Below are 14,021 nucleotides of genomic sequence, written 5' to 3' on the forward strand. Positions count from 1 at the left end.
ATGATCGTTGTCGTGAAAAATTAATATTTTAATGTTAATTTCATTATTGTGGCAAGTGGCAACTCAAGAAAAAACATATCTATAGTGCTCGCTGGCATCTTTCAATTTCTTAAAAAAAAGTTCCATACAATAGAATCTTTCATGTTTGAACGGGCTTAGGCTTTGACTTTGGCCGTGAATGTTTAGGTTCTTTCTCTATGATTATGTATTCTCTATATGGACAACAAGGTTTGTTGCTATTATTTAATAGGCTGCGCAATTATATGTGCCTAGGCAAGTGATGCAGCATTATTTTTAGGTATAAGTGATATACTGATGGTTGAGGCTTTTTCTTGATATGAAGGTGGTTGTCAATGATGAATAGGGAGCTATTCTAAGCAGGATGAAATCTGAACGCTTGATTGAAGACACAGCTTGATACTCAACAGAGTTCCTGCACAGTTTCTCATAGAGAATTAGAAGGTAAAGGAATTACTCATAATATTCTTTGGGCATCACACATTCACACGAAGTAATATGCGAAACTTAATTAATGATCTCTAATGCAAAGAAGGATTAGAATTTTATAATGAGCAAAAGAGAAAGCTGATCAAAAAAATGAGAGAGATAGCTGAAAAGTTGTGTCGAGAATCGAGATTGTTTCTCTAATTCTTTATTTTCCTAAAAATTCAGATATTTACAGGAGGAAGTGAGGGCATACATTATAGATGAAACCTACATTATAGTGAGATCAAGTTGAAATGTTGTGGGAGTTTTCACTCTGATTCCATGAGTTTGGTGGGTTGAAGTGGGAAAGTGAATGGGATAACGACCTGATAAAAATCCAATTTACTCGATGAACTAGCTTAGTTGTGTTTTTACTTACTTCACTATAAGATTTGTACAGCTTAAAACGACTTGAAGTCCCAAATTATGGTTGAAGCCTTATTGGACAAAGTTCCCTATGTGTAGTTACTATGTGTTTCAACTCTACCACATCTTTGTGGCTGTTACTTAAATTGCCAATGCTTGGATGAAGTGTCCTTTGGATGGATCAAAGTTCTCAAGTATTTGTGTCCACAAATGAAGTAAATATAACTAATATTGGAGTCAATTAGGCTACTTCAGAAACCAATGTTCTTAACTGTAGCAGTTTTTCATGTCCTGCCAGTCCCCTTTATACTTGTTACAGTGCTTAAGTGTTGGCCTATGTCTGACTTGTCTCCATATTTTGGTATCTCAATTTTTGAAGAAGTAAAAGGGGAGAAGTCAAGGGGAAATCCAGTCTTTTACTCTGATAACTAGCTATCAATTTGCCTCACTAGTCCATCAGTTTCAGTTGTCGTAACTTAGAGTCATGCTGACCTGTGCGCAAGAACTGTCATGAACATGATCTGATCTATCTTTGTCATTACTTCAAGTGACATTCACGGCCAATATAGTGACCTTTTAAGGCTTCTTGAGTATGGAGGTTTCCCTCGAATATGTTTATATGTGGATGTGCTTGCATGTTTTTCATTCATCTCACACCTTACTTAATCTACTTGATTCTTCTAAAATAGCAAGAGAAGAATTAATGTGTGAATTAATGTAGGTTGATACATTGTTTATTATATAATCCTATTTAAACTGTTGTATTGATGATCCCTTAGGCATGTGAAGACAAAGCTTGTACAATGGATTCTGTGGGTCAAATCCTGAGTCGACGATATAAAGATGGATGGTATACTGAATAGAAAAAGAAGGCATATGAAACAATGAAACCAAAGAGAATATGAAAGGAGGAGATACTTCGTCTTATGGATGAAAGGAAACAACTGAAAGAAGTAAGTCATTACTCAGAAACTGCCTATGAATATGTTTATATGTGGATGTGCTTGCATGTTTTTCATTTATCTAACACATTATTTTATCTACTTGATTCTTCTAAAATAGCAAGGGAAGCTGTTTACAGCTGCTTCAAAAGCCGAAGGTGCTGAGATGAAAAAATATAAGACGGAGATGCAGAAGTGGGAAATGGCGAAATATACTCTAAAATCCATTGTAGGTGAAATTGACAAAAAAGTGGTTGAATTGGGATCAATTGGAGGTAGGATCTTTCGTTATTTGTGTTTCTTTCTTTCTTCTTCCTTTGGGAATCCACTCACCGCCTTCAAGGCGCCTAAGCTATTTTTTCGCTTTCGTAGCTTAGGACATTTGGTCACAAGGTTTGCAGAAAAAGGGGTTACATATTGCACAACGTCAAACCCCATGGAAAGAACTATTGTATGGACTACGGTAGTTCCTAAAGAAACTTATGTGGTAATTGATCTTCCCCTATTGGTGAACATTTTTATGAAGATTTTCTATGTTCTCATTCATTCAGTTGCCATGAATGCTATTTTAATACCACTTGGCACACATATGGTGTATAAATATGTGAATTAACTAGAATTGTTCCTCTTATCTCAATTTTCCGATTTCTCTTAAAAATAATAGTTTTTTGGCTCTTGTTTCTAGTTTTTACATTCTGAATCCTAGTTGTGTCTACAATTATCTTTTGATGTCGAATGACAAAGGATAAAGGGGAAGAACTCATTTAAGGCTCTTTTGGTTCCCGAAAAATTGGGCAGGAGAAAGAGGAAGTGGGAGTGCATTTTCAGTGTTGCTTGAAAATAGTTCTGTTTCCAAGGAAATACGTAAGTCACTAGGATTAGATGACAAATTAATGTAATTGTGCAGCTCTAGTTTAAGTAAGAATTAACGTAGGTTAGGTGTTGAACCTCATGCATCGATTGTGCAACTCACATTCCATATTTCCAACTTTTTTGCGTAAATGAATTGCAGACGTCAATATGTTTAAATGGATTATTCTGCATAATTGATTTCTGTTGCTGTTGAAATTCATTCTAGAGAATTAGTGCACAAAAAATGTGCAGCAGAATCAAGTGAAATGCTGCAGCTTGCCTGTTTCGTTCGCTCCATACAATTTCTGCTACAGCAGCGATTCTTTATAACTGTCTTACACTGACCTCTCTACATTTCTCGTATTTTATCAACAGATTTCTGAAGATGCCCTGGAGACAAGCACAAGAAAACTAGGAAGCAAATGAGGAAAAGCAATATCCACAAAAGAAGAAAAAAGAAACGAAGAAAAAAAGATATCCGCGAAAAAAAAAACAGAAAAAAGCAATATATAGAAAAGAAAGAAGAAGAAAAAGAAACAAAAAAAAATGGAATATTTGCAAAAAAAAAAAAAGAAAAAGAAACAGAAAAAAAGCAATATATTCAAAAAAAAAAAAAAGCAATATCCAAAAGAGAAAAGAAAAAGAAAAAAAAGCAACATCCACTCGCCAACTTGGAGTTGTTGCTCTTGATGCACATACAGTTGAGTGCTTGGAAAACAATTTTGCTGCTCGCAAGATGAAGACGCAACCGCTACTGCACGCACGGTACTTGGTTTGTAGTTTGTTGTTTAAGTGATATGGCTCGTAGTTAATTTATTTTGGTTATAACAAGTAGTTTTCATTAATAATATAGGAAGTGGCTTGCATAGTTGTTGGTAGTCGTTTATCACCTCCACAAAGTTACTCGTAGTAACTCATAATGCTTGAATCAAACTATCTTTTCAAACAAAAATAGAATCCCTTTGTGTGTTTGTGCGGTTGGAACACCCCGGACACTTGTTCATGGAAACTAGTCTTATAATAACACCGTTGCAATTGAGCACATCACAGCTGGAATTGCGTATAGTAGGCCAGAGATATGTATTGCTTCCTAGGCTTCGAGTTTGTGTAATACCTAGTGTAGAAACATTATTATTTACTTTATCTCACGTGGAAATTATATAAATCTAAAGAGTCTCGTGCTAGTATTTCTTGAAATTCTGTTTGATAAGGATTTTATAGTGTATGAAAGTTATGAGAATATGTGTTCTCCTTATGCTCATTATTCCAATAATTGAGTGGATTCCTTCCCTCGTGCTGTATTGTTGTTTTGGAGCTTGCCCGAGAAGCTTCCCTTCTAGGAGATTCGCTACGTCACCAAAACATTGCTCCCATCTTTTCAGTGACCATACTGAAATATGTGAGTGGTGGTGGCATATTGATGGCAGCTAGGATATTTTTGGATCCATTTGTATTCGTTTGACATGCCTCTCACACATTTCTTTGAGTGCTATTCAAGAGAGGGAATTTTCATTGATAGGGCTTGATGCCATCTTATCACCTACCTACTGAAATATGTGAATTAATGTGGATTGATCCATTGTTTATTTTATAATCCTATTTAAATTGCTGTTTTGATGATTCCTTAGGCATGTGAAGACAAAGCATCTACAATGGATTGTGTGGGACAAATCCTGAGTCGACAAGATAAAGATGGATGCTATACAAAAGAGAAAAAGAAAGAATATGAAACAATGAAACCAAAGAGAATATCGAAGGAGGAGATACTTCGTCTAATGGAAGAAAAGAAACAACTAAAAGAAGTAAGTTATTACTCAAAAACTGCATACTTCAGCTATATGAGTTGTTTGGCTTGTCATGTTTTTGATGAAATGCAAGTTTTCATGATTAGTAAAAAAAGATTCCTAATTGTGTGTTATGATCGTTGTCGTGAAAAATTAATATTTTAATGTTAATTTCATTATTGTGGCAAGTGGCAACTCAAGAAAAAACATATCTATAGTGCTCGCTGGCATCTTTCAATTTCTTAAAAAAAAGTTCCATACAATAGAATCTTTCATGTTTGAACGGGCTTAGGCTTTGACTTTGGCCGTGAATGTTTAGGTTCTTTCTCTATGATTATGTATTCTCTATATGGACAACAAGGTTTGTTGCTATTATTTAATAGGCTGCGCAATTATATGTGCCTAGGCAAGTGATGCAGCATTATTTTTAGGTATAAGTGATATACTGATGGTTGAGGCTTTTTCTTGATATGAAGGTGGTTGTCAATGATGAATAGGGAGCTATTCTAAGCAGGATGAAATCTGAACGCTTGATTGAAGACACAGCTTGATACTCAACAGAGTTCCTGCACAGTTTCTCATAGAGAATTAGAAGGTAAAGGAATTACTCATAATATTCTTTGGGCATCACACATTCACACGAAGTAATATGCGAAACTTAATTAATGATCTCTAATGCAAAGAAGGATTAGAATTTTATAATGAGCAAAAGAGAAAGCTGATCAAAAAAATGAGAGAGATAGCTGAAAAGTTGTGTCGAGAATCGAGATTGTTTCTCTAATTCTTTATTTTCCTAAAAATTCAGATATTTACAGGAGGAAGTGAGGGCATACATTATAGATGAAACCTACATTATAGTGAGATCAAGTTGAAATGTTGTGGGAGTTTTCACTCTGATTCCATGAGTTTGGTGGGTTGAAGTGGGAAAGTGAATGGGATAACGACCTGATAAAAATCCAATTTACTCGATGAACTAGCTTAGTTGTGTTTTTACTTACTTCACTATAAGATTTGTACAGCTTAAAACGACTTGAAGTCCCAAATTATGGTTGAAGCCTTATTGGACAAAGTTCCCTATGTGTAGTTACTATGTGTTTCAACTCTACCACATCTTTGTGGCTGTTACTTAAATTGCCAATGCTTGGATGAAGTGTCCTTTGGATGGATCAAAGTTCTCAAGTATTTGTGTCCACAAATGAAGTAAATATAACTAATATTGGAGTCAATTAGGCTACTTCAGAAACCAATGTTCTTAACTGTAGCAGTTTTTCATGTCCTGCCAGTCCCCTTTATACTTGTTACAGTGCTTAAGTGTTGGCCTATGTCTGACTTGTCTCCATATTTTGGTATCTCAATTTTTGAAGAAGTAAAAGGGGAGAAGTCAAGGGGAAATCCAGTCTTTTACTCTGATAACTAGCTATCAATTTGCCTCACTAGTCCATCAGTTTCAGTTGTCGTAACTTAGAGTCATGCTGACCTGTGCGCAAGAACTGTCATGAACATGATCTGATCTATCTTTGTCATTACTTCAAGTGACATTCACGGCCAATATAGTGACCTTTTAAGGCTTCTTGAGTATGGAGGTTTCCCTCGAATATGTTTATATGTGGATGTGCTTGCATGTTTTTCATTCATCTCACACCTTACTTAATCTACTTGATTCTTCTAAAATAGCAAGAGAAGAATTAATGTGTGAATTAATGTAGGTTGATACATTGTTTATTATATAATCCTATTTAAACTGTTGTATTGATGATCCCTTAGGCATGTGAAGACAAAGCTTGTACAATGGATTCTGTGGGTCAAATCCTGAGTCGACGATATAAAGATGGATGGTATACTGAATAGAAAAAGAAGGCATATGAAACAATGAAACCAAAGAGAATATGAAAGGAGGAGATACTTCGTCTTATGGATGAAAGGAAACAACTGAAAGAAGTAAGTCATTACTCAGAAACTGCCTATGAATATGTTTATATGTGGATGTGCTTGCATGTTTTTCATTTATCTAACACATTATTTTATCTACTTGATTCTTCTAAAATAGCAAGGGAAGCTGTTTACAGCTGCTTCAAAAGCCGAAGGTGCTGAGATGAAAAAATATAAGACGGAGATGCAGAAGTGGGAAATGGCGAAATATACTCTAAAATCCATTGTAGGTGAAATTGACAAAAAAGTGGTTGAATTGGGATCAATTGGAGGTAGGATCTTTCGTTATTTGTGTTTCTTTCTTTCTTCTTCCTTTGGGAATCCACTCACCGCCTTCAAGGCGCCTAAGCTATTTTTTCGCTTTCGTAGCTTAGGACATTTGGTCACAAGGTTTGCAGAAAAAGGGGTTACATATTGCACAACGTCAAACCCCATGGAAAGAACTATTGTATGGACTACGGTAGTTCCTAAAGAAACTTATGTGGTAATTGATCTTCCCCTATTGGTGAACATTTTTATGAAGATTTTCTATGTTCTCATTCATTCAGTTGCCATGAATGCTATTTTAATACCACTTGGCACACATATGGTGTATAAATATGTGAATTAACTAGAATTGTTCCTCTTATCTCAATTTTCCGATTTCTCTTAAAAATAATAGTTTTTTGGCTCTTGTTTCTAGTTTTTACATTCTGAATCCTAGTTGTGTCTACAATTATCTTTTGATGTCGAATGACAAAGGATAAAGGGGAAGAACTCATTTAAGGCTCTTTTGGTTCCCGAAAAATTGGGCAGGAGAAAGAGGAAGTGGGAGTGCATTTTCAGTGTTGCTTGAAAATAGTTCTGTTTCCAAGGAAATACGTAAGTCACTAGGATTAGATGACAAATTAATGTAATTGTGCAGCTCTAGTTTAAGTAAGAATTAACGTAGGTTAGGTGTTGAACCTCATGCATCGATTGTGCAACTCACATTCCATATTTCCAACTTTTTTGCGTAAATGAATTGCAGACGTCAATATGTTTAAATGGATTATTCTGCATAATTGATTTCTGTTGCTGTTGAAATTCATTCTAGAGAATTAGTGCACAAAAAATGTGCAGCAGAATCAAGTGAAATGCTGCAGCTTGCCTGTTTCGTTCGCTCCATACAATTTCTGCTACAGCAGCGATTCTTTATAACTGTCTTACACTGACCTCTCTACATTTCTCGTATTTTATCAACAGATTTCTGAAGATGCCCTGGAGACAAGCACAAGAAAACTAGGAAGCAAATGAGGAAAAGCAATATCCACAAAAGAAGAAAAAAGAAACGAAGAAAAAAAGATATCCGCGAAAAAAAAAACAGAAAAAAGCAATATATAGAAAAGAAAGAAGAAGAAAAAGAAACAAAAAAAAATGGAATATTTGCAAAAAAAAAAAAAGAAAAAGAAACAGAAAAAAAGCAATATATTCAAAAAAAAAAAAAAGCAATATCCAAAAGAGAAAAGAAAAAGAAAAAAAAGCAACATCCACTCGCCAACTTGGAGTTGTTGCTCTTGATGCACATACAGTTGAGTGCTTGGAAAACAATTTTGCTGCTCGCAAGATGAAGACGCAACCGCTACTGCACGCACGGTACTTGGTTTGTAGTTTGTTGTTTAAGTGATATGGCTCGTAGTTAATTTATTTTGGTTATAACAAGTAGTTTTCATTAATAATATAGGAAGTGGCTTGCATAGTTGTTGGTAGTCGTTTATCACCTCCACAAAGTTACTCGTAGTAACTCATAATGCTTGAATCAAACTATCTTTTCAAACAAAAATAGAATCCCTTTGTGTGTTTGTGCGGTTGGAACACCCCGGACACTTGTTCATGGAAACTAGTCTTATAATAACACCGTTGCAATTGAGCACATCACAGCTGGAATTGCGTATAGTAGGCCAGAGATATGTATTGCTTCCTAGGCTTCGAGTTTGTGTAATACCTAGTGTAGAAACATTATTATTTACTTTATCTCACGTGGAAATTATATAAATCTAAAGAGTCTCGTGCTAGTATTTCTTGAAATTCTGTTTGATAAGGATTTTATAGTGTATGAAAGTTATGAGAATATGTGTTCTCCTTATGCTCATTATTCCAATAATTGAGTGGATTCCTTCCCTCGTGCTGTATTGTTGTTTTGGAGCTTGCCCGAGAAGCTTCCCTTCTAGGAGATTCGCTACGTCACCAAAACATTGCTCCCATCTTTTCAGTGACCATACTGAAATATGTGAGTGGTGGTGGCATATTGATGGCAGCTAGGATATTTTTGGATCCATTTGTATTCGTTTGACATGCCTCTCACACATTTCTTTGAGTGCTATTCAAGAGAGGGAATTTTCATTGATAGGGCTTGATGCCATCTTATCACCTACCTACTGAAATATGTGAATTAATGTGGATTGATCCATTGTTTATTTTATAATCCTATTTAAATTGCTGTTTTGATGATTCCTTAGGCATGTGAAGACAAAGCATCTACAATGGATTGTGTGGGACAAATCCTGAGTCGACAAGATAAAGATGGATGCTATACAAAAGAGAAAAAGAAAGAATATGAAACAATGAAACCAAAGAGAATATCGAAGGAGGAGATACTTCGTCTAATGGAAGAAAAGAAACAACTAAAAGAAGTAAGTTATTACTCAAAAACTGCATACTTCAGCTATATGAGTTGTTTGGCTTGTCATGTTTTTGATGAAATGCAAGTTTTCATGATTAGTAAAAAAAGATTCCTAATTGTGTGTTATGATCGTTGTCGTGAAAAATTAATATTTTAATGTTAATTTCATTATTGTGGCAAGTGGCAACTCAAGAAAAAACATATCTATAGTGCTCGCTGGCATCTTTCAATTTCTTAAAAAAAAGTTCCATACAATAGAATCTTTCATGTTTGAACGGGCTTAGGCTTTGACTTTGGCCGTGAATGTTTAGGTTCTTTCTCTATGATTATGTATTCTCTATATGGACAACAAGGTTTGTTGCTATTATTTAATAGGCTGCGCAATTATATGTGCCTAGGCAAGTGATGCAGCATTATTTTTAGGTATAAGTGATATACTGATGGTTGAGGCTTTTTCTTGATATGAAGGTGGTTGTCAATGATGAATAGGGAGCTATTCTAAGCAGGATGAAATCTGAACGCTTGATTGAAGACACAGCTTGATACTCAACAGAGTTCCTGCACAGTTTCTCATAGAGAATTAGAAGGTAAAGGAATTACTCATAATATTCTTTGGGCATCACACATTCACACGAAGTAATATGCGAAACTTAATTAATGATCTCTAATGCAAAGAAGGATTAGAATTTTATAATGAGCAAAAGAGAAAGCTGATCAAAAAAATGAGAGAGATAGCTGAAAAGTTGTGTCGAGAATCGAGATTGTTTCTCTAATTCTTTATTTTCCTAAAAATTCAGATATTTACAGGAGGAAGTGAGGGCATACATTATAGATGAAACCTACATTATAGTGAGATCAAGTTGAAATGTTGTGGGAGTTTTCACTCTGATTCCATGAGTTTGGTGGGTTGAAGTGGGAAAGTGAATGGGATAACGACCTGATAAAAATCCAATTTACTCGATGAACTAGCTTAGTTGTGTTTTTACTTACTTCACTATAAGATTTGTACAGCTTAAAACGACTTGAAGTCCCAAATTATGGTTGAAGCCTTATTGGACAAAGTTCCCTATGTGTAGTTACTATGTGTTTCAACTCTACCACATCTTTGTGGCTGTTACTTAAATTGCCAATGCTTGGATGAAGTGTCCTTTGGATGGATCAAAGTTCTCAAGTATTTGTGTCCACAAATGAAGTAAATATAACTAATATTGGAGTCAATTAGGCTACTTCAGAAACCAATGTTCTTAACTGTAGCAGTTTTTCATGTCCTGCCAGTCCCCTTTATACTTGTTACAGTGCTTAAGTGTTGGCCTATGTCTGACTTGTCTCCATATTTTGGTATCTCAATTTTTGAAGAAGTAAAAGGGGAGAAGTCAAGGGGAAATCCAGTCTTTTACTCTGATAACTAGCTATCAATTTGCCTCACTAGTCCATCAGTTTCAGTTGTCGTAACTTAGAGTCATGCTGACCTGTGCGCAAGAACTGTCATGAACATGATCTGATCTATCTTTGTCATTACTTCAAGTGACATTCACGGCCAATATAGTGACCTTTTAAGGCTTCTTGAGTATGGAGGTTTCCCTCGAATATGTTTATATGTGGATGTGCTTGCATGTTTTTCATTCATCTCACACCTTACTTAATCTACTTGATTCTTCTAAAATAGCAAGAGAAGAATTAATGTGTGAATTAATGTAGGTTGATACATTGTTTATTATATAATCCTATTTAAACTGTTGTATTGATGATCCCTTAGGCATGTGAAGACAAAGCTTGTACAATGGATTCTGTGGGTCAAATCCTGAGTCGACGATATAAAGATGGATGGTATACTGAATAGAAAAAGAAGGCATATGAAACAATGAAACCAAAGAGAATATGAAAGGAGGAGATACTTCGTCTTATGGATGAAAGGAAACAACTGAAAGAAGTAAGTCATTACTCAGAAACTGCCTATGAATATGTTTATATGTGGATGTGCTTGCATGTTTTTCATTTATCTAACACATTATTTTATCTACTTGATTCTTCTAAAATAGCAAGGGAAGCTGTTTACAGCTGCTTCAAAAGCCGAAGGTGCTGAGATGAAAAAATATAAGACGGAGATGCAGAAGTGGGAAATGGCGAAATATACTCTAAAATCCATTGTAGGTGAAATTGACAAAAAAGTGGTTGAATTGGGATCAATTGGAGGTAGGATCTTTCGTTATTTGTGTTTCTTTCTTTCTTCTTCCTTTGGGAATCCACTCACCGCCTTCAAGGCGCCTAAGCTATTTTTTCGCTTTCGTAGCTTAGGACATTTGGTCACAAGGTTTGCAGAAAAAGGGGTTACATATTGCACAACGTCAAACCCCATGGAAAGAACTATTGTATGGACTACGGTAGTTCCTAAAGAAACTTATGTGGTAATTGATCTTCCCCTATTGGTGAACATTTTTATGAAGATTTTCTATGTTCTCATTCATTCAGTTGCCATGAATGCTATTTTAATACCACTTGGCACACATATGGTGTATAAATATGTGAATTAACTAGAATTGTTCCTCTTATCTCAATTTTCCGATTTCTCTTAAAAATAATAGTTTTTTGGCTCTTGTTTCTAGTTTTTACATTCTGAATCCTAGTTGTGTCTACAATTATCTTTTGATGTCGAATGACAAAGGATAAAGGGGAAGAACTCATTTAAGGCTCTTTTGGTTCCCGAAAAATTGGGCAGGAGAAAGAGGAAGTGGGAGTGCATTTTCAGTGTTGCTTGAAAATAGTTCTGTTTCCAAGGAAATACGTAAGTCACTAGGATTAGATGACAAATTAATGTAATTGTGCAGCTCTAGTTTAAGTAAGAATTAACGTAGGTTAGGTGTTGAACCTCATGCATCGATTGTGCAACTCACATTCCATATTTCCAACTTTTTTGCGTAAATGAATTGCAGACGTCAATATGTTTAAATGGATTATTCTGCATAATTGATTTCTGTTGCTGTTGAAATTCATTCTAGAGAATTAGTGCACAAAAAATGTGCAGCAGAATCAAGTGAAATGCTGCAGCTTGCCTGTTTCGTTCGCTCCATACAATTTCTGCTACAGCAGCGATTCTTTATAACTGTCTTACACTGACCTCTCTACATTTCTCGTATTTTATCAACAGATTTCTGAAGATGCCCTGGAGACAAGCACAAGAAAACTAGGAAGCAAATGAGGAAAAGCAATATCCACAAAAGAAGAAAAAAGAAACGAAGAAAAAAAGATATCCGCGAAAAAAAAAACAGAAAAAAGCAATATATAGAAAAGAAAGAAGAAGAAAAAGAAACAAAAAAAAATGGAATATTTGCAAAAAAAAAAAAAGAAAAAGAAACAGAAAAAAAGCAATATATTCAAAAAAAAAAAAAAGCAATATCCAAAAGAGAAAAGAAAAAGAAAAAAAAGCAACATCCACTCGCCAACTTGGAGTTGTTGCTCTTGATGCACATACAGTTGAGTGCTTGGAAAACAATTTTGCTGCTCGCAAGATGAAGACGCAACCGCTACTGCACGCACGGTACTTGGTTTGTAGTTTGTTGTTTAAGTGATATGGCTCGTAGTTAATTTATTTTGGTTATAACAAGTAGTTTTCATTAATAATATAGGAAGTGGCTTGCATAGTTGTTGGTAGTCGTTTATCACCTCCACAAAGTTACTCGTAGTAACTCATAATGCTTGAATCAAACTATCTTTTCAAACAAAAATAGAATCCCTTTGTGTGTTTGTGCGGTTGGAACACCCCGGACACTTGTTCATGGAAACTAGTCTTATAATAACACCGTTGCAATTGAGCACATCACAGCTGGAATTGCGTATAGTAGGCCAGAGATATGTATTGCTTCCTAGGCTTCGAGTTTGTGTAATACCTAGTGTAGAAACATTATTATTTACTTTATCTCACGTGGAAATTATATAAATCTAAAGAGTCTCGTGCTAGTATTTCTTGAAATTCTGTTTGATAAGGATTTTATAGTGTATGAAAGTTATGAGAATATGTGTTCTCCTTATGCTCATTATTCCAATAATTGAGTGGATTCCTTCCCTCGTGCTGTATTGTTGTTTTGGAGCTTGCCCGAGAAGCTTCCCTTCTAGGAGATTCGCTACGTCACCAAAACATTGCTCCCATCTTTTCAGTGACCATACTGAAATATGTGAGTGGTGGTGGCATATTGATGGCAGCTAGGATATTTTTGGATCCATTTGTATTCGTTTGACATGCCTCTCACACATTTCTTTGAGTGCTATTCAAGAGAGGGAATTTTCATTGATAGGGCTTGATGCCATCTTATCACCTACCTACTGAAATATGTGAATTAATGTGGATTGATCCATTGTTTATTTTATAATCCTATTTAAATTGCTGTTTTGATGATTCCTTAGGCATGTGAAGACAAAGCATCTACAATGGATTGTGTGGGACAAATCCTGAGTCGACAAGATAAAGATGGATGCTATACAAAAGAGAAAAAGAAAGAATATGAAACAATGAAACCAAAGAGAATATCGAAGGAGGAGATACTTCGTCTAATGGAAGAAAAGAAACAACTAAAAGAAGTAAGTTATTACTCAAAAACTGCATACTTCAGCTATATGAGTTGTTTGGCTTGTCATGTTTTTGATGAAATGCAAGTTTTCATGATTAGTAAAAAAAGATTCCTAATTGTGTGTTATGATCGTTGTCGTGAAAAATTAATATTTTAATGTTAATTTCATTATTGTGGCAAGTGGCAACTCAAGAAAAAACATATCTATAGTGCTCGCTGGCATCTTTCAATTTCTTAAAAAAAAGTTCCATACAATAGAATCTTTCATGTTTGAACGGGCTTAGGCTTTGACTTTGGCCGTGAATGTTTAGGTTCTTTCTCTATGATTATGTATTCTCTATATGGACAACAAGGTTTGTTGCTATTATTTAATAGGCTGCGCAATTATATGTGCCTAGGCAAGTGATGCAGCATTATTTTTAGGTATAAGTGATATACTGATGGTTGAGGCTTTTTCTTG

The 14,021-nt window shown here is 35.1% G+C and overlaps 1 protein-coding gene across 50 annotated transcripts in view; it reads left to right on the top strand.

Moving 5' to 3' along the window:
• The window catches only part of LOC105179984 (crossover junction endonuclease EME1), a 69,717-nt gene that overhangs the window by 14,557 nt on the left and 41,139 nt on the right, over positions 1 to 14,021 (top strand). For 37 of the 50 annotated variants that reach the window (XR_016064735.1, XR_016064753.1, XR_016064754.1 and 34 more), the window contains 6 exons: positions 344 to 1,805; positions 1,915 to 4,447; positions 4,906 to 6,367; positions 6,477 to 9,009; positions 9,468 to 10,929; positions 11,039 to 13,571. The gene's annotated coding sequence lies outside the window, so the exon portion shown is untranslated. The remainder of the gene's footprint in view (positions 1 to 343; positions 1,806 to 1,914; positions 4,448 to 4,905; positions 6,368 to 6,476; positions 9,010 to 9,467; positions 10,930 to 11,038; positions 13,572 to 14,021) is intronic. The other 13 variants (XR_016064771.1, XR_016064772.1, XR_016064773.1 and 10 more) reach the window with 13 other exon arrangements.

Source organism: Sesamum indicum, linkage group LG3 (genome assembly GCF_026168435.1).
Source record: "Sesamum indicum cultivar Baizhima isolate 11 linkage group LG3, ASM2616843v1, whole genome shotgun sequence".
Lineage (NCBI taxonomy): Eukaryota > Viridiplantae > Streptophyta > Magnoliopsida > Lamiales > Pedaliaceae > Sesamum > Sesamum indicum.